General features: G+C 36.3%; 1 protein-coding gene across 1 annotated transcript in view; it reads left to right on the forward strand.

The window, feature by feature from the left end:
• SLC25A21 (solute carrier family 25 member 21) overlaps positions 1–20,608 on the forward strand; it is a 485,884-nt gene that overhangs the window by 146,070 nt on the left and 319,206 nt on the right.

Consider the following 20,608-nt stretch of genomic DNA (forward strand, 5'->3'; position numbering starts at 1 on the left):
TCAAATAGTAATCAAATTATTAAAGTTTCTGGAATATATATATATATATATATTTTTTTTTTAATTAAAAAGCAATTTAACTTTTGTTTAGCTAGAGTCCGAGCTCCGCATTCCACCACTACCCTCCTCAAGAACTCTGATACTGTGTGCTCTTGGAGTTCTATGTTCACAGTGGTTGGACCAAGTTGGCATGTCCCCAAAGCACACTGGCCTTCTTGAGACTATTTATGATAAAATCAGTTTTGTCATTCTGACAGTAGGAATGACAAGCTAAATACAGCCCAGCACTGTGGATTCTTTGTGGTGACCCTTCTAACTTCAAGAGCTGTTGTTTTACACTGAATGTCCTAAGTGGTTGGTCTACTATGAAAATTGAGTCCTTCAAGCCAAATAACTATTATTAAAATTGGGAAAGTTGGCTACCACACACGTGCAGACACTATTCTAAAAATTTCACATGTATTAAATGCTGGGATCATGAAACAAGGGTCAGAATTTGAAAATGTATCAAAAATCCAAAAAATAGTAAACTTCTTTCCATTGTTGCCTTGAAACTGAGGTTAACTTTTCTGTGATAATTAAGAGGGTTTTTTTTTTTTACTACTTCCTGCATGTACAATTTATACTATTTATGGGCATGTTAGTACTCAGATATATAATTAAGCTTCTGATATCCTAATCATCTCATTTTAAGGGTGGTAGAGGTAGAGGGGCGCCTGGGTGGCTTAGTCGGTTAAGCGTCCGACTTTCGCTTAGGTCATGATCTCGCGGTTCGTGGGCTCGAGCCCCATGTCGGGCTATGTGTTGACTGCCAGCTCAGAGCTTGGAGCCTATTTCAGAGTCTGTATCTCCCTCTCTCTCTGACCCTCCCCTGCTCACGCTGTCTCTCTCTCTCTCCTAGAAAAAAAAAAAAAAGGTAGTAGAGGTAGAGCTGCAGTGTTAAACTTTTTGTATATAGTAGGTTAATTGCAAGTGTATGAAGTAATGTGTGAATTATATGTAAAAAGTACACATTTGAAGCATTAGGATAACATAAAAAACAAATTTGATAGCAGTGGCTTTTAAAGTTTATCTCTAAATATTACAGCTGTATTCTCATTATATAGACTACACAGCATGCTCTCTTCTAACCTCAGTGATCGTATACAATAATAGACTTTTGGATTTAGTATCATTGATTCCACTCTTCATGCATGGTCCCAAAATTCTGATAGGTACTAATTTGTCATTTTACTGAAGCATGACTTTGAAGTGCTTATATGGCATGGACTTTAGTCAAGGAGTGAACCCATCTGATTACCCTGCAACAGCTTCTCAGGGCAACTTGATTGTCCCGGTCAGGTCATTACTCTATTATGCCTCCTGTGAAGGGTAAAAATTGGTTTATTTGTGAAAATGGTATGGAGAAAAACCTAAGAGCTAAGCAGTGAGTAACCTCTCTTCTCTCTCGCGCATGCCTGGCAGATCCCTTCTCTGACCCTGAAGCCCAAGTCCTAGTCCTGTTTCTCACCAAAGTTTCCACAGCTCCCTCAGACTCTCATACTCCCTTCTCTTCCCTGCTGCTGCCATTGTGCCACCAGCCTGCCTTGCTGTGGCAATTACACATACACCCAAGATGGTAATAATTTGCGTTTCTCTTTTACTTCTAGACTGCCAGCCTATTGAGGAAGAAAGCAGGTCTTCACTAAATTATGTAAATGAACCTTAAAGCGAGACACATATGACAATAGGAGTTAAGAGAAACCAAAATTTCAAACAATGCAGATGCCAGGCAATAACCATATCCGAAAGAAAACGTTTATTTTCCACCCTCAAAAAGGATTTCAAGTTGAGTTGAGAGCACACGACTACAGTGGAGAAAAATTATTTCTGTAGTATGTTTATTGAGTACCTACTGCATTTCAGGTACTGTGCTGTTAACTTCCACGTGGTTCATATGGCTAAATCCTCACAATAATACTTATCATGTATGTACTTGAATTTTCCCAATTTTCAGATAAGGAAATTCAGGGTAAGAGAGGCAGCGTGTTTCAAGTCACAGGTAATAAATGGCATCGTAAAATTGGAACCAGATGTTATGATTGTAAGTCAAGTTTTCTCCCTACCATTCTATTCAAACCAAGTTTTTAATTCTTATTCTACCTAGACTAGACAATTATTTGCGCTCCAGAGACAGTTTTTCACACTATGTTAAATTTCTTAAGTTGTTAAAGCCTACAAAGCTATGATACATCTCTTGAGCCCTGTCTCTCCTCATGATCTATAACATGGATTTATGGTTGATTTTGCCTGTCCTATCCTGTCCTTTAAACAGTAATGCCTGAACTAGTTGGACCACTGAGAGCTAACATCAGGACATCAGTCTGTCGGTAACATTAATTGAACATTCTATGGCGAGGCTGTTGCTTTTGCTGGGGTGAAAAAAAGTTGCTTAGTGGGCAATAAATGAGTCAGAGGATTTTCATTACATTTAGACACTAATCCAGAGATGTCACCAATTATGGTAAGATAACATTTAGAGAAAAATGGAAGCCTCCTTCTTTTTTCTCTTTTCCAGATCTTTCTGCTTAACATTCTTACAAAACCAAACTAAGTTTTTTATTCCTCACTATCTCTTAGTTCCAAGGAAAAACATTAAGCCTGCCATTGAGGTAAATGAACATATTGGCTCTGAGCAGCTGATGGTGTGAGATAAAGGAAAAGGAAAGAGAGAAACAAGAGCAGGTATGGGAGGAAAGAGCAGAACTAAGAGAAGGCTCTGTTTGCCCTGCTGTGCTCATGCCTTCCTGGGCCCTGGATTCTGGCTGCATGTTTTATCTCCATACACTTCCTTCTGCAAAGAATTACTCTCTTGGACTAAGATTATCTTCTATTTCAATTTGTTGTTTACTGGTTTCTTTGGTCACACAAAACAGATGTTGTATTAGAAGCACTGAAATATATCTGCAGGCTTTTCATATAAAATTATTTTGTGTCGTAAACAATCCCTTACCTAACTGCACCAAAAAATAATTGAGACATAAAACTTTGAGGGAAAAAATTTAAAGAAAGAAAAAAAAATAGCATTTAATCAAAGCATCTCTCCCTTCTTTAGCATCATCTTCTAATTGATGATAAGCTGTACCTCTTTGTAAAGCCTCTGCATTACACCAGGTGGTTAAAATTATGGGATGTTGTTCTAGCAGGTGGATTGGGTAGTTGTGGTAAGTTGTCATAAGATGAAATTAAAAATCAGTGGCAGGGAGAGAGTGGTTCAAGACTTGGAAAATCCTGAACTTACTTTCTCCTATGCATATACCAAATGTACAGCTATCTATGGGTATTGGTTCCCTTTGGGAAAGACCTGAAACCTAGCTGAAGAGCTTTTCCACAACGAAGGATAAAAGGGTTACATTGAGATGAGGAGTTGAGGCAGAGAAGGAATTTCACCAAAAATCCCACCTCCAGCATGGCGACCCACAATCTGGAGGGATCTGACAAATATGGAGATTCTCCCTGAGGACTGAGGAGTTTGCACCCCAAATCAGTTACCCCAACCTTTGAGGTTTGGCGGACTTACTTCTCTCACTGATAAAAAGTTCAAAAGTAATGGTCATAAATGTATCCATCATGAGATCATGACCCATGTCAGGCTCTGCACTGGGCCTGCTTAAAATGCTCTCTCTCCCTCTCCCTTTGCCCCTTACCCGACTCATGCACACATGTGTGCACTCTCTCTCTCTCTTAAAAAAAAAAGGATACCACCGAACAGAAGTCACTACACTGAAGAATACAATAACTGAACTGAAAATTACACTAGAAGGGTTCAACAGCAGACTGGATGGAGCAGAAGAGTGGATCAGCATCCTGGAAGGCAAGGAGTGGAACTCACCCAAACAGAAAAGCAAAAAGAAAAAGAAATTTTAAAAAGTGGATATAGCTACAGGACATCGAGCATTTTAGAGGTCTGAGAAGAAGAAGAGAGGTAGAAGGAGAAAGAGGCAGAAAACTTAAACTTCCCAGAAATCAGGAAACCAGAAACTTCCCAGAAATCAAACTTCCCAGAAACCAGGAAGCTTAGAAAGTCTGAAATAAGATAAACCAAAGAGACCTACACCAAAATACATTATAATTAAAATGTCAAAAGTTAAAAGAGAAAGTATTTAAAAGCAGCAAAAGAAAACAACTTGTTACATATAAAAGAACTTCCATAGGACTTTCAGCTGATTTTTCAGTCAGATCTTTGCAAGTCAGGAGTGGCAGGACATTAAAAGTGCTAAAAGGAAAACAAAAACAAAAACAAAAATCTTTCCAACCAAGAATACTCTAACTAGCAAGGCTATCATTCATAATTTAAAGAGACATAAAAACTTTTCCAGAGAAGCAAAAGTTGAGAGTTCATTACCAATAAACCAGCCTTACAATAAATGTTAAAAGGGACTTCTTTAAGCTGAAAAGAAAAGGCACTAATTAGCAATAAGAAAACATTTGAAAATAAAAATCTCACTGGAAGAGGCAAACATACAGTAAAGGTAATGGATTGTCACTTCTAAAACTTGTATTAAGATTAAAAAAACAAAATTAGTAAAATTAACCATAACAATAATAAGTTAAAGGATATATAAAATAAAATGTAAAATATAACTCCAAAAACATAAAACATGGGTAGGGAAGAGAGGATAAAAATGTAGAGTTTTAGAAAGTGTTCAAACCTTAGTTGCTATCAACATGAAATAAACTATGTAAATAGACTGTTACATGTGTACGTTATGGTAATCACGATGTTAAAACCTGTAGTAGATGAAATTAAGAAAGGAATCTCAACACTAAAGAAAGTCATCAAACCACAAATGAAGAAAGTAAGAGAAACTACAAAATCTATAAAAACAGCCAGAAAACAATGAACAAAATACCAGTAAGTACACACCTACTGTTAATTACTTTGAATGTAAATGAACTAAATTCTCCAACCAAGACATAGAGTGGCTGAATGGATTAAAAAGAGAGAGAGAGAAGAAGACCCATCTATATGCTGCCTACAAGAGACTCACTTCAGATCTAAGGACACACAAAGACTGAAAATGAAAGGATAGAAGAAGAAATTACATTCAAATGGAAATGAAAAGCTGGTGTATCTGTACTTATATCAGACAAAATAAACTTTAAATCAAAGACAAAGAAGGGAATTATATAATGACAAAGGAGTCAATTCAACAAGAAGATATAATAATTATAAATATTTATGTACCTCACATAGAAGCACCAAAATATGTAATGCAAATTAACAGCAATATAATAATAGTAGTGGACTTTAATATTTCACTTACACCAGTGGGTAGACCATGATGACAGAAAGTCAATAAGGAATTCTTGGCCTTAAATGACACATTAGGCCAGATGGACTTAATAGATATATACAGAACATTCCATTCAAAAGTAGCAGATTACACATCCTCTTGAGTGCACAAGGAACATTCTTCAGGACAGATCACATGTTAGGCCACAAAGCAAGTCTTCGTAAACTTTAGAAGATTGAAATCATACCAATGATCTTTTCCAACAATGGCCTCCAATTAGAATTCAATTACAGTAAACTGGAAAAATCACAAATACATGGAGATTAAACAACATGCTACTGACAAACCAGTGGGTCAATAAGATATCAAAGAGGAAATTAAAAAAAAATACCTTGAGAAAAATAAATTTGAAATATAACATTCCAAAATTTATAGAATGCAGCAAAAGCAGTTTTAAGAGAGGACTGCATAGAAATGCAGTCCTACCTCAAGAAACAAGAAAAATATCAAATAAATAATCTAACTTTATACTTAAAGGAACTAAAAAAAGAATGAAGCCCAAAGTTAGTAACAGGAAAGAAATAATAACGGTCAACGTGAAAATAAACAAAATAGAGACAAAAAAAGAAAAACAATGGAAATGATCAATGAAGCTAAAATCAGGTTCTTTGAAAACATATATAAAAGTTGGCAAACCTCTAACTAAACTCGCCAGGAAAAAAAGAGAGAGGGTTCAAATAAATAAAATCAGAAATTAAAGAAGAGACATTATATAACTGGTAACCACAGAAATACAAAGGGTCATGAGACTACTGTGAACAGTTATATGCCAACAAGTTGAACAACCTGGAAAAAATGGATAAATTTCTAGAAAGATATAATCTTCCAAGACTGAATGATAAAGCAACAAAATAAAATAAAAACTAAAAAAATATATATAAATAGACTAATTGCTAGTAAGGAGATTGAATCAGAATAAAAAAATCTCCCAACAAACAAAATCTAGGACCAGATGGCTTCACTGATGAATTCAAAGACTTGATACCTTTCCTTCTCAAACTCTTCCCCCCCCCAAAAAAAAAAAAAAAAAAAAAACAAAGAGGAGGGAACACTTTCCAAATGCATTTTATGAAGCCAGCATTACCCTGGTTACCAAGTCCAGACAAGGACACCACAAAACAAGAAAATTACCAATATCCTTAATGAACATACATGTAAAAATCTTCAACAAAATATAAGCAAACCGAATTCAATAATACGTTAAAAAGATTATACACCATGATCAAATTGGATTTATTCCAGGGATGCGAGGATAGTCAACATCAGCAAATCAAGCAGTGTAGTATGCCACATTAACAAAATGAAGAATAAAAACCATATGATCATCTCAATAGATGCAGAAAAAGCTTTTGACAAATTCAACATCCATTTATGATAAAAATGTCCTGCAAGTGGATATAGAGAGAAACTACCTCAACATAATAAAGGCCATTTATGAGAAACCCACAGCTAACATTATACTCAGTGGTGGGCATAAGAAACAAGAGAAGGTTACCCACTCCCACCACTTTTATTCCATATAGTATTGGAAGTCCTATCCCCAGCAATTAGGAAAAAAAAAAAAGATGGGGGGTGGATGAAAAGGATCCCAATTGGAAAGGAAGTAAACTTGTCACTATTCACAGATGACATGATACTATATATAGAGAACCCAAAAGACTCCACACAAAAAAACTGTTAGAACTCATAAATTCAGTAAAGTAGCAGGATACTAAATCAATGTACAGAAATCTGTTTATTCTTATTTTTATATATTTTTTCCTTCAGAGAAATTAAGAATGGAATCTGTTTTACAATTACATCAAAAAAAAATAAAATATTTGGGAATAAATTTTACCAAGGAGGTCAAAGACGTGTACACTAAGAACTATAAGACATTAATGAAATAAGTTGAAGAAGACGAAAATATATGGGAAAGTATTCCATGCTTATGGACTGGAAGAATTAATATTGTTAAGTATGTCCTTACTACCCAAGGCAATCTATTGGTTTATTGCAAGCCCCATCAAAACCCCAGTAGCATTTTTCACAGAACTAGAGCAAAGGATATTAAAATTAGTATGGAACCACAAAAGACACTGAATAGCAAAAGCAATCTTGAGAAAGAACGAAGTCTGAAGTATCACACTTCATACTACTACAAAACTATGTTAATTAAAACACTATAGTACTGGCATAAAACCAGACATACAGAAAGATGGAACAGAATAGAGAGTTCAGAAATAAACCCACACATATAGGGTCATTAAATTACAATAAAGGAGCTAAGAATATACAATGGGAATAGGATAGTTTCTTCAGTAAATGGTGTTGGGAAAACAGGACAGCAACATGCAAAACAATGAAATTAGACCACTATCTTGCACTGTACACAAAAATTAACTCAAAATGGATTAAAGACTTGAATGTAAGATCTGAAAACATAAAACTCCTGGAAGGCATAGGCATTAAGCTCCTTAACATTGGTCTTGGCATTGAATTTTTAGAGCCAACTGAAAAACAAAGGTAACAAAGCAGAAATAAACTGTGGGACTACATAAAACTGAAAAATTAAAAACTAAAAGTCTTCTGCACAGCAAAGGAAACCATCAACAAAATGAAAAGGCAACCAGAGCACCTGTCTGGCTCAGTTGGTAGAGCATATGACTCTTGATCTTGGGAATGTGAGTTTGAGCCTCACATTGGGTATTGTGATTGCTTAAAAATAAATTCTTAAAAAAAAATAAAAGGAAAAAGCAACCTAATAAATGGGAGATTTTCCAAATGATATATATGAGAAGGGGTTAATATACAAAATATATAAAGAACTTTACAATCTGAATACTGAAAAACCCCAAGTAATCCAATTAAAAAATGAACAGAAGACCTGAATAGACATTTTTCCAAAGAAGACATACCGATGGCAAACACACATGAAAAAATGTTCATCATCACTAATCATCAGGGCAATGCAAATCAAAACCACATTTAGACATTACCTTACACTTGCTAGAAGGGCTAGAATCAGAAAGACAAGAAATAACAAGTATTGGAGAGGATGTAGAAAAAGGAAACCTTCACACACTGTCAGTGGGAATGTTAATTGGTTCTTCAACTATGGAAAATAATATGGAGGTTCCTCAAAAAATTAATAGAACTACTTATAATCCAGCACCTGTTCATCTTGAGTATCTATCCAAAGAAAATGAGGACACTAATTCAAAAAGATATATGCACCCCATGTTTATTGTAGCTTTATTTACAATAGTCAAGATATGGAAACAACCTAAGTATTCATGGATGAATGGATAAAGAATTTGTGATACCTATCTATCTATCTACCTATCTATCTATCTATCTATCTATCTATCTATCTATCTATCTATCTATCTATCTCTGTATATATATATGGAGAGAGGGGGGGAATGAATAGTAATAATAAATAAATAGTAATGAGTAATAATGAGTAATGAAACATATAAAAAATAGAATACTACTTATCCATAAAAAAGAAGAAAATCTTGCCATTTGCAACAACATGGATGAGCATTGAGGGTATTATTCTAAGTGAAATAAGTCAAATAAGTCAGAGAAAGACAGTACCACATGATTTCACTTAATGTATAATCTAAAAAATACAAATGGTCAAACAAAACTCGTAGATACAGAAAACTGATTGGTGATCATCAGAGAGAAAGAGGGTTGGGGGGGTGGGCAAAATGGTTAATGTGAGTGAGTTGTATGGTGATGGATGGTAATTAGACTTATTGCGGTGATTGTTTTGTAGTGTATACATAAATTGAATTATGCGGTATACCTGAAACTAATAAAATGTTATATTCCTATTTTAACTCAATAGAAATTTAAAAAAAAATCAATGGCAGAGGAAGTGCCTTTATACTGCTATGGTTTCCGTTGCTGAGATTATGTGAGCTTTGGTCACCACATCCTCCCTTCCAATGGCTGGACACCTCCCCTCTCAGTCTCCTTTGTCAGGTTTTTGTAGGGTCAGAGCAGCATCAAGACTAACCTGTAAACTTTTTAAACAAATCTGGATAAAGATAGTTAAAGCAAATATCAAGAATTTGGTTCAGCAGTTCAGAATAAACTCTTGTTTTGGAGCAAAAAGTACATGCAATGATGTTTGGAACAATGAGAAGCATGGCCAAGCAGATCCATGTTGTCTTCCAGCAATCAGTTTTAGGCTATCTGAAACTCTGTATGGTCCTTTTAGCCTGATGGTTTACTTAAGGGTTGTTTGCGACAAATTAAAATAATCAGAAGTAAATGCAGAATCTTTGAGATGGTAAAGGTTTTATTTTATTTATTTTTAAGATGGTAAAGTTCTTCAATTGAATTTGGAATATTTTTAAATGTGCCTTTCATATATCTTTTGTTGAAAAGATGAGTGATTATATATATGAATTAACTATCAATAATTTCTTTCCTCAAAGTGTGCCAGTAAAATCAAAATAGAAGAACTTTTTTTTTTTTTAACTGAGAAATAGATTTCTTGGGCAAGTTATGCTGAGTGGCCTGAAAGTTCTGACTTTTAATGCCAAAATAAGTTCCAGGCCATCAGAGGTAGCTTTTAGCCAAGGTTTTTGCATGAGTAGTTTCTGGCAGTGCTGCATGTAGTCTGGCCAAGGTAACATAATGGCCAATTCTTTGAATAATAATGTGTCATCTCATAAGAGAGTCCCTCTATGACAGATAATTCATACTGTCAATTTGGCAACCACCCTCGTTATTTCTCAGTAAGTTTTTCTTTGTCTCTATTAATCTATCTTTCTAATCTCCAAATACTCTCTGGTGTCTTCACATGGGGAAGTGATAAAATTACTTGGCCTTAGTTGCCACTGTAGGAAAAGATATGTTAAAAATTGATTGGTTTCAAGATTATGCCATTTCTTTTTTTCAGGAGATTGTAAGGACTCCAGTTTGGGTAGGGTGAATAGTAACCTTAACAAGTATTACTGGAAGAAATGGCAAATTAAAAAGTGCTTAACTCAGAGTTCCCTTTCATGAGTAATACTATATTTATTATTTTCTGGGATTCTAAGTCTCCATTACTTGTAAGATATGACACCAAACAAACTCCATTTGTTTAAAGGGGAATTACCATAAAAAGTATATATCCTTTGTAAAATAATTCTGATTTTAGAAACGTTAAAATATGGGAGAAAATACGAAGTAACAAGATTAAGGAAATAACTTAATCTGGGGTTAGTCCGGGATTCTGGAGCAGTGTTTAAGGAAATTAAGGTTGATAAACTTGAAGAATATGGAATTTTGCAGGCCCTCTTGTTTTTCCCAGCTAGTAAAACAAATTGTTGAATAGCTGCGCTAGAGATTCCCTTCTTATCAGTCCTGGTTTTGCACAATTTTACTAAACCTTTTCACAGAGACCTTAGTTTTAGCAAGTTGTTTAATAAATACATGAATATATATACTATTATACACATATAAAATATTTTAAGATTGGGGTATAATAGTTGAAGGTAAAAAGAAAAATAGGGCTATTATTCTTCGAGATAAAATGCTGAAATGAGATTTTTATGGAACATTAAAAAAATACTGTAAAATGTTTATGGGGTGCCCGGGTTGCTCAGTAAGTTAAGCATCCAACTCTTGATTTCGGCTCAGGCCATGATCCCAGGGTCATGAGATTGAGGCCCGCTTTGAGCCTGCATGGGATTCTCTCCGTCCCTCCCTTGCTCATATGTGCTTGCTCTCTCTCTTTTTCTTAAAATAACCTTTTAAAAATACTATAAAAAGTTTCAAAAAGGAGGCCAATGGCTGCTCTTTATCATTAATGAGACAGTAATGGGAAAAGCCCTCACTTCCCAAATGTGATACTATGCATTTTTCAGATATTTAAACATAATTGTTTGTGTGACATTGATTTCATGTGATGGTGTTTATTTTTTTATTAAATATCTTTAGAAAAGTTGGTGGTCTGAAGCCAAGTACACAATAAAGTTACTATGCCTAGCAATTTTTTTTTTTTTTTTTGGAAAACTGCATTGTTATTTACTTAACAAGTGGATAATTGGCTTTGTTTTTAAGAAAAAATAAAGAAAAATTATTCTAGGGATACAGTGGCCATATGCTTTGTTTTATATAGATAAGTTACATTTTATCTGTGTTTTATGCTGTAGTTCTTTTCATTTTGTGTGTAATGTGCTTTAATTCCACATGCAGTGATTTTGTATGTATAGCTTTAAAAAGTCTTAACTTTGAGTCACATCATATGTATATATATGTATGCATGAAAGGTATACAATATATTGATTCATAAGAGAATGTAAACTACAGAATATACATAAAACAAATCTAATCCATAAGTGCAGTATTTAAAAACTAAAATGTATGATAACTAGGTAAGTGAACTCAATTCTTAACAGATGCGGTATTATGTTTCATAGTTTGTAACAAATCTTGTTTTTTTTAAACGTTTGTGTATCATTATACTATCCAATCATGGTTATTTAATAAAGTATAATAGATGGATATTGACATAGTTCTTAGAGAATAAATAAGAGAAACCCAACAAGATACCACATTGGCTACAGATGGGAACTAAGAACCAAAAGCAAGAAGTTAATTTTGAAGAGCTGGCTGAGCTTCCTGTGGAAATCGGTCAAATAAGATTGAACCTGAATACTTGCTTCTCTAACCTTTGCTGCCTCCAGAAATCATGGTGTGTGTGTGTGTGTGTGTGTGTGTGTGTGTGTGTGTGAGAGAGAGAGAGAGAGAGAGAGAGAGCGAGAGAGCGCACGCGAGAGAGAGAGAGCACGTGCAGGCTCGTGCTTTGTGTGTGTGTGAGAGAGAGCACGCACAGGCTCGTGTGTGTGTGTGTGTGTGTGTGTGTGTACATGTGCACAGGAGGTGCAGATATATGGACAGCTACTTAGATGGAATAATTTGAATACTTTGGAAGGTAACATTATGGAGAGCAGTGGGTTTGGTGCTTACGGAAAATATGTGTCACCTGGAGCTCTGCCTCCCATTGAGACCCAGAGCACGGCTTTAAAGAGTTGGGTGTAGATCATAATGAATTCTCTGGCTTTGCCCCTGTTCTTATTCCTCTTTTTAGAAGGAGGACATAAAAGGCATTTTAAAATTAGGAAGCAATATGGTGTAATACTTAGGAGATTGGACCTTGGAATCGCAAACTTGGTTTGAATCTTGACTCTGCCCACGCCAGTTTCTCCATAGCAGGTGCCTCTAACTAATGAGCTATTTAGTGGGCTCTAAAGGGTGGGAGGGAGGACGTGACCTCCTAGGGACTCTGCAGCTGGTCCGTCTTTTGGAAGAGCCCACAGCAGGCTAATGGCTGCTCATGCCAGAGGTAAGAGGTGGTCAGAGAACGGCTGAAACAATTCTGGATTTTGTTTTTCTCAAAGGTGTTTACCTGATCATTAGCCGTTTGGTGGCACAGAAAATGTTCAATCCATCCATCTTCCTGTCTAGTGGCTTTTTCAGTTACTCTGTGAATTACACATTTTCAGTGACTTAACACATAACATTGGCCCAGGTGCCCTCAAATGCAGCACTAACATGAAATACATGTGTTGACTCTACAGCCATTTTTATTTCTGTCTGAGACAGGTTTCAGGTCAGTAGATAAAACACTCTTGACATCCTTAATACCCTTTATAGGGCCTTTTATAAATAATAGTTGTCAGTTGATAGTTTTTTTCCCCAAGTATTGATGACATTTCAAAATAGAATTTGGTGGGTGTTTGCAGGTTGTTTCTGGAAAATAAAGACAAGCTATTTACTTGTTTTAGCATCAAATGCCTCTTTCATTATTTTGTCATTTTAAAAATGTTGTCTTAATGCCCCCATAGAATGTGTGACACCAATGAGCTAATCATAGTCAAAGAAAACATTGAGTCTAGTGGTGGTTTGCAGCAATACTCTGTACTGGCATTATGCTTACAGAAGGAAAGACTTTTAACACTTAACTTGGGTGGGTTCTCAGAATGGTTGGCCTTGTGTGGAGAGACACACAAAGGTAGGAAACACGTGACCTGGGTGTTAGAATAGCAAGGAGAACTACAAAATTTGAGGGGAGTGTTTTATTAAAATTATACACTAAGTTGGGACACCTGATTGGCTCAGTCAGTTGAGCATCCAACTCTTGATTTTGGCTCAGGTTGTGATTCCAGGATTGTGGGATCAAGCACCGTGTTGGGTTCTGCGATGAAAGTGGACCCTGCTTAAAATTCTCTCTCTCCCCCTCTGGTCCTCTCCACCACTCATGCTCTCTCTCACTCTAAAAAAATTAAAATCAAAAAATTAAAAAAATATATATATATACTAAGTACATATTTTAATTGTACAATCTGATGAATTTCTACCAACTGCATATGCCTACCTGATTAGTACTCAGAGCAAGAAACAGACATTACAAGAACCCCAGAAATCCCTCTTGTAACTCCTTCTAATTATTAAACCTCCTAAGGAACCACTCTCTTAACTTGGAACATCACAGATTAGTTTTTCTGTTTTTTGAACTTTACTTAGATGCAGTCACAGAGTAGGTGCACTTTTGAATCTGGCTTCTTTGCTCAACATTATTTCTGTGGAATTCACCCGTTTTATGCAGTTGTGATTTGTTCATTGTAACTGCCGTCTAGTGCTGAGTGACTGTACTATCATTTGTGTTGATGAGTGTTTGGTAGTTTCCAGTTTTTACTAATTACAAATGTTGCTGCTGTGAATATTCTTATGTCTCTTGGTGAACTTTTGGACATTTCCATCAGGTATATAATGATGAGAGGGAATTACTAAGAATGAAAATGTTCTGCTTTAGTAGATACTGCCAGTTTTTCATCTATCTGTTACCTTTTGAAAATGCGAGCAATCACTGAAGCCCTGTTGCTATACCATGGTTTCTGAACTGTAGACTTAATCAAAAGACTACATAGGATCATGGATCAGCCCTTATCTCTAATAAGGGCACACATTTGTTTATAGCTATACACTGTATTTCCTAACACTGTTATACAGTTTTCAGTTATTCTACCTGAGAACTATGGCACTTTTACTTAACTGCTCTTAGGTTTTCTTTTTTTCCTTGGTTTTTAATCATCTTTGGACCCTCAGCACCAATCACTGTGTTGTAGATACTCCGATTAATCCCATTTTACAGGTGAAGTACTGACAAGTAATTCGTTAGCTCAGAGTTGTATATAGGAAGTAGACCTGGACATAAATCCTGAAGATGAAACCACTATGCAGAGAAAGCTCATAGGGTTGGTAGAGTCCTTAATAATTCCACAGAAGACAAAGTATTTAGGAAGTTTACATTAAAATTTATGAGATGAACTTTCTACCTTGCAATATTTATGAATACTAAATTCATACCAATCTCATAGCGAGCGTAGTAGAGAGACATGGTTAAGAATAAAGGCCTTAGAACCGAATGTCTGCATTTAAATCCCCAAAACCCCATCCAGAGAATCTATTCTCTGCAGAAAACACATCAGATGCTGTACTTTCCTTATGAGGGCTATTTTGGTGGCATCTTGCACTGATCTTATTTTCTTCTGTGTCTTTCTGCTTGGTTGGGAACTCACTGAGGAGCCAATGCCATGTCATCTATAATCCCTTATGGCATCTAGTAGAATGCCTTGATGATAAGTATCAAAAGTATTTAAGGAATAATGAAATACTTGTATTTTATGTTATTTACTGTTTATACCACATCTACTTCCAAAGAACCAGAAACAACTTGCAAGGAGAAAAAAATGTAAAATATGATATTTACATGTTTTGGGGCAATTGACATAAACAGATCACAACATTTAGGCAATGACTTTGACTAAAATTTTTTGCAGTTTAATACAAACTGGAAAATACTTTGAGTAATTTTTATTTTCTGAGAAAAAATAAATACATATCTTGCATTTATTTATTTATATGTCTGTCTTCCCTCTAGACAGGGCAGCTCTTTGTGAGTAGGGAATGTGTCTTACTTAAATTTGTATCCCTGGAGCCAATCACATGCTTAACATGTGGGCACATGAATAAATGAAAGAGCAAAAGGAAGAAAAAGCAGAAGGAAGGAAGAGAGAAAATACATTTCTGGGAGCTATCATGAAAACAACTATTAGAATGACTTGTACATATCTGCCATAGCAATGTAAGCAGAATATAGAACACAAAAGAGCAGGCCAGAGTTGGCCTACTTGGGTTAGAATCCTGTTTTACTTGCTAGATATATGCCTTTGAGCAAATTACTTAACTTCTCTGGATGTCAATTTCTTCATCTAAATAAATTAATAATATTGTCTCTTAAGGGTTATATGAAATAGTACAGTTAAATGTTGGACGTTTAATAAGCATTTGACAAATATTAGTAATTTATTCATTTAACACTTTTTTTTGAGAGAGAGAGAGAGAAAGAGAGTGGGGGAGAGAGACTGGGACTCTTAAGCAGGCTTCATCCCACAACCCTGGGATCATAACTTGAGCTGAAATCAAGCTCAACCAACTGAGCTACCCAGGAGTTCCAGTCTTTTTTTTTTTTTTTTTTAATTCAGAGGCTACAACATGACAAGCACTATTCTAAAATTGTTAAATGCTAAAGCTAAAACCTAGCAAAACAAGGTCTCTAGTATTATGGGACTTGTGTTTTAGTGGAGTATAGAGACAAAACAAATAGCCATATAAAGTGCCAAGTGCTATGAAAAAAATAAAGCAAAAAGATGGAGGGAATCATGGTGATGAGGCTGCTTTTCTACTAGCATGGTCAGAGGAAGTCTCCCAGGTTAGGTACCTCTGAGAGAGACCAGAAGGAAGGTAGGTGTGCAGTATAGACGTCCGGGAGAAGAGAGCCCTGGGTGGAGAAGGCCCTGCAGCATGGAATGTTTTGGATGTAACCATGGACAACAAGGAGCCCAATGAGAGAGAGAGACAGAGGGAAGTTGAGAGGCTGGAACAAGAGTGGGATCTAGATCATGATCTTGTGAGGACTTCTGAGTTGTAGGGTTTTGGGCCGGGGTGTAATGGATCTGATTTGTCCTTATAACAGATGATTCTGGCTGCTTTGTGGAGAAGAAATGGTAGCAGGGTGTGATATGTAACAGGGAGAACAGTTAGGAGCGATCAAAATAGGCCAGATAAAAGTTCATGATGGCTTCACTAGAATGGTATCAATGTAGATGGGAAAAAGAGATCAAAATTGGTATACATATAAATGTAGACTTGATTTGGTTTACTCTTCAACTGGATGAAGGTGAGCAAGAAATAGGAGTGAGGGTAAACTCCAAGATTTTTAGCCCAAGTAACTATGTCAACCAGAATTGTCATTAAGATGGAAAAGATGAGGAAGATTTGTTCTGGGTGGTAAGGGAGGGTAGAAAGTTATCAAAGATTCTGACTTGAAATAAGGTTCTTTTATTCATTCACTGTTTATTGATCTCTTACTGTGTAGCAGACACTGTTCTAGACTCTTGGGGTAAATTAGTGGGGGGAAATGACAAAAATCTCGCCCTTTAGAAGTTTAAATGGGGGAGAAGACAACGAATAAATAGTACATAATTATTATAAATACATAGGTAAACTGGCTGTTACTGCCTCACTCCCCTTGTGAACTCAGTAATCTTTTTTTAATTTTTTTAATGTTTTTTATTTCTGAGAGAGAGAGAGAGAGACAGTGTGAGCAGGGGAGGAACAGAGAGAGAGGGAGACACAGAATCTGAAACTGGCTCCAGGCTCTGAGCTAGCTGTCAGCACAGAGCCCGACGCGGGACTCGAACCCACGAACTGTGAGATCATGACCTGAGCCAAAGTCGGACGTTCAACCGACTGGACCACCCAGGCGCCCCAGTAATCTGCTTCTAAGGACCACAGGCTTTTCAGTTGTCTCAGATGATACTTCCCAGTTTGCATCTTTTTCCTCAGCCCTGTTCAGATGAAATAAATAGGCTCTTTGTCATACAGTTCACACCAACTATCTCTAGACAGTATTTATATCCGAATTCTCCATAATGAAATACACATGTGCATACTTATTCAGACTTAGTGTTGCCTAGATATTTACAGAGGTATGGTGGTCTAGTTTAGGGGCACCAGCTCCTCTATGCTTAAACTGTTTCAAGTGGATAATTTATTCCAGAATCATCCTGTTGTAATTTTTCGATTTCATATTTGTATTTCTCTGCCTAAACTCAAAATCTGTCTCGGTTCTTGCTCACCTCAGTACACATTGGTGCGGTATTTTCCAGTGTATTTCATATTACTCTAGGTCCAAGAGACAGACTGTGAAGAAAGTGTTCTGTGATCAAAGACGAAAAGCCACATCTATACACCCAACTTGGAAACTTACATTGTACATGGCTATTTTTAAGGTTCTGAGAAATCTCACTGTGAAAAACATGTTTAAAGCTGTACTCTCAGTATGTCCAAGACCTGCTTTACCATAAAATAGGAATTTGCCAACATTCTATGGAACGAGTGTTTCAGAGCTCACACTTATGAAAATGATGGGTGAACCAACAGCATCATAGATAAGAAATCCAGATAAATGGGGTCCAGTGTCAAAGATAGCTTTGTTTGTGTGAACTTAAGCAAGGTAGTTAATCTCTCTGTTCCTTAGGCTTCCCATTTGTGAAATAGGGATAATAGCAAGGCCCCATAAGGTTGCTTTGGGCTTCACTCAGTGTTTCTAGATGTGTAAAACATGAATAAAAGCCCTTTATACAAGTTTAAATAATATACTTTTAAATCTTACTTTGTGTCTTTAATCAAGCATTTAATTTCCATCTCAAGCATATTCTAAAGTGATATTTATTCTTAATATATATAGTAATTTATTGCCAAGTTTCCTCTCACTAATGGTTTAATTTGTGCTTGTTTTTTTTTCTTTTTTTTCTTGTCTCTTTCTTATGATTTTCTTTTTTTTAATAGTTTATTGTCAAGTTGGTTTCCATATAACACCCAGTGCTCATCCCCACAAGTGCCCTCCTCCATGCCCATCACTCCCTTTCTCCTCTCTCAGTTTGTTCTCAGCATTCAAGAGTCTCTCATGGTTTGCCTCCCTCCCTCTCCCCAACTATTTTTCCCCTTCTCCTCCCCCATGGTCCTCCATTAAGTTTAATTTGTGCTTGTTACCATAGTTCAGTGTAAATGATCTCCTCCTATAGGAAGCCACCCTCGGTTTGGCCTCCCCTCCTCTCTTCCCTCTTACTCTTTTGGTAACTCATGAAGAAAGTCTGCCTCTCCTCTGGTACGTAGCTCTGCAAGGGCAAGACCAAGTCTTCAGTGCCTGGCACATAACAGAGGTTCAGTTAATATTGAGCTGAGTCTTAAATTGTTCAATTTCTAAGAATTACATCATCCTGTTTTCAATTTTGGTACCCACAAAATTGGGGAAGGGAGCACTCATTCCTTCATCCTGAGTGTGTTTATCATCAGGGTTCCCACAACATAATCCCTCACTGACTTTGCTTTGGTTCTAGTTCTGAGAACAAATTGTCCTGTGGTTCAGGGCACTGACTACTTTCCTACTGGGATTTGGGCTGTTTCTTCCCTCTCATTCCTTCCTTGTCCCATAGCGAAGTCTATCACTAATCAGTAGAAAGTAGGAACAACTCCAAGGTTTCCTTCTTTCTCCTTTCTTTTGAGTTAATTGCTCTTCATTTTGCACTTCTTTATTTTGTCTTCATTTTGTATGCTCTCTCTGTACTTGTCACCATATTTCTGTTTGAAGACACTTTGAGGAAACAGAGCCCATGGTGTTGTCTCTTTACTTGTAGGCCTTAAGAAAATTCTGAGCACATGGCTGACTGATTTCTGAGACCACTCACTCTCTTCATCTTCCTGTTTTCTCCTTTATTCCTTCAACTAATAGTTTTGGTTTCATTGCTTATAAATAAGTTCTCTGTAAGGCCTTTTACTCATATAGGCAGCAACCTATGGGAACTTGAGAGGAAACCTTCAAACAGTATAAAGGAAAACAAAGAGGATGTATCATAGCCAAATGTGACTAATCAACGACTTTTATTTGCTACTCACAACAATATATTGTTATCTCTGTTTTGCAGATGAGGGAACAGAGTCACAAACCGTTTAGGTAACTTGCCCAAGGTAGAAAGTAGAGAATCCAGGCTTTGAAAACTGGACATCTGGCTCCAGAGGCCCCTTTTTAACCACTGTCTTTTACTATTAGCAAATGCAGTAGGAAATCTTTAATATCTGATGCCAAGCATCTGTGAGGGTCTGCTTAAGGCTGGTTAGCATGACTTCAATACTATGATCAAGTGAAGCATGGAGAACTAAGGTGATAAAGATTTGGTGGGCCAGGAGATGGTAGTCAGCTAAACAAGAATTTGGGGTACAAAGATTTCTGGTGTTAATAAAACATTAACCAAGAGAAGACACAGGGGTGAGATAGAATGTAAGTGCAGGAGGAGTAGAAGGTAGCTATGGTAATGAGAGAATAGTTGGAGAGGTAGTGTACAGAATGGTTAAGAACTTTGGAGACCTGGTTTTGAAACAAGTGTCTGCTAATTTTAGCTGGCTTTGTATGTACCTTCAGGAATGCTCAAATTGCAGTAGTTAACTGTTCCAACATCTTAATAGCATGTTGACTCTATAGCGTATACTGCTTTTTAAAAGATTTTCCCAAGTATTTAGACTCTCTCTACAGTTTTCTGATAAACTCAGCAAGTTTGGAATAGGATCATCAGCTAATAAAACATCTTAGTTCCTAATGAGGAGAAAAGAGGTTTGGCACAATTTGCAACAGCTGGCATGGATCCTACAAAAAAACTTAAGTGTTTCTGTAAATATTTCTACCCCAGGCAATGCTAAATCGTCTAAAATATGATATTTTAAGACTTAATGCAACAAATAGGAGTTTTTAAATAAACTGTATATATGGTTCTGGTTTACATTTGTCCCAAGAGGGTTTTGTTTTATGTTTGTTTGTTTGTTTGTTTTTTCTCAAAGACCTGTAAGAGTTCTCTCCATATCTAGACCTCTGTGATGACAAATTACTTGGCTAAAGAGGAAAACCAGAAGCAGGTTTTTAAAACTCATACTGGACTTATGATGTAGGAGCCATCATTTCACCCCTACTTGCTGCTTCAAATTATAAAAAGGAAATGGACTTAAAGGAAAACTTGTTATATAATACCAAAATTGGATGGAGAGCAGGAACAGTTAGATGGTTACCCAGGATGCCAAAACTTTACACCCAAGGTCACTTCTATGGATGATTTGCTTAGGTGGGACCATGAGAGGTATAGCATAATAGCAATGGGACGTCCAGTGAC

Source organism: Crocuta crocuta, unplaced genomic scaffold (assembly GCF_008692635.1).
Source record: "Crocuta crocuta isolate KB4526 unplaced genomic scaffold, BGI_CrCroc_1.0 scaffold65, whole genome shotgun sequence".
Classification (NCBI taxonomy): domain Eukaryota; kingdom Metazoa; phylum Chordata; class Mammalia; order Carnivora; family Hyaenidae; genus Crocuta; species Crocuta crocuta.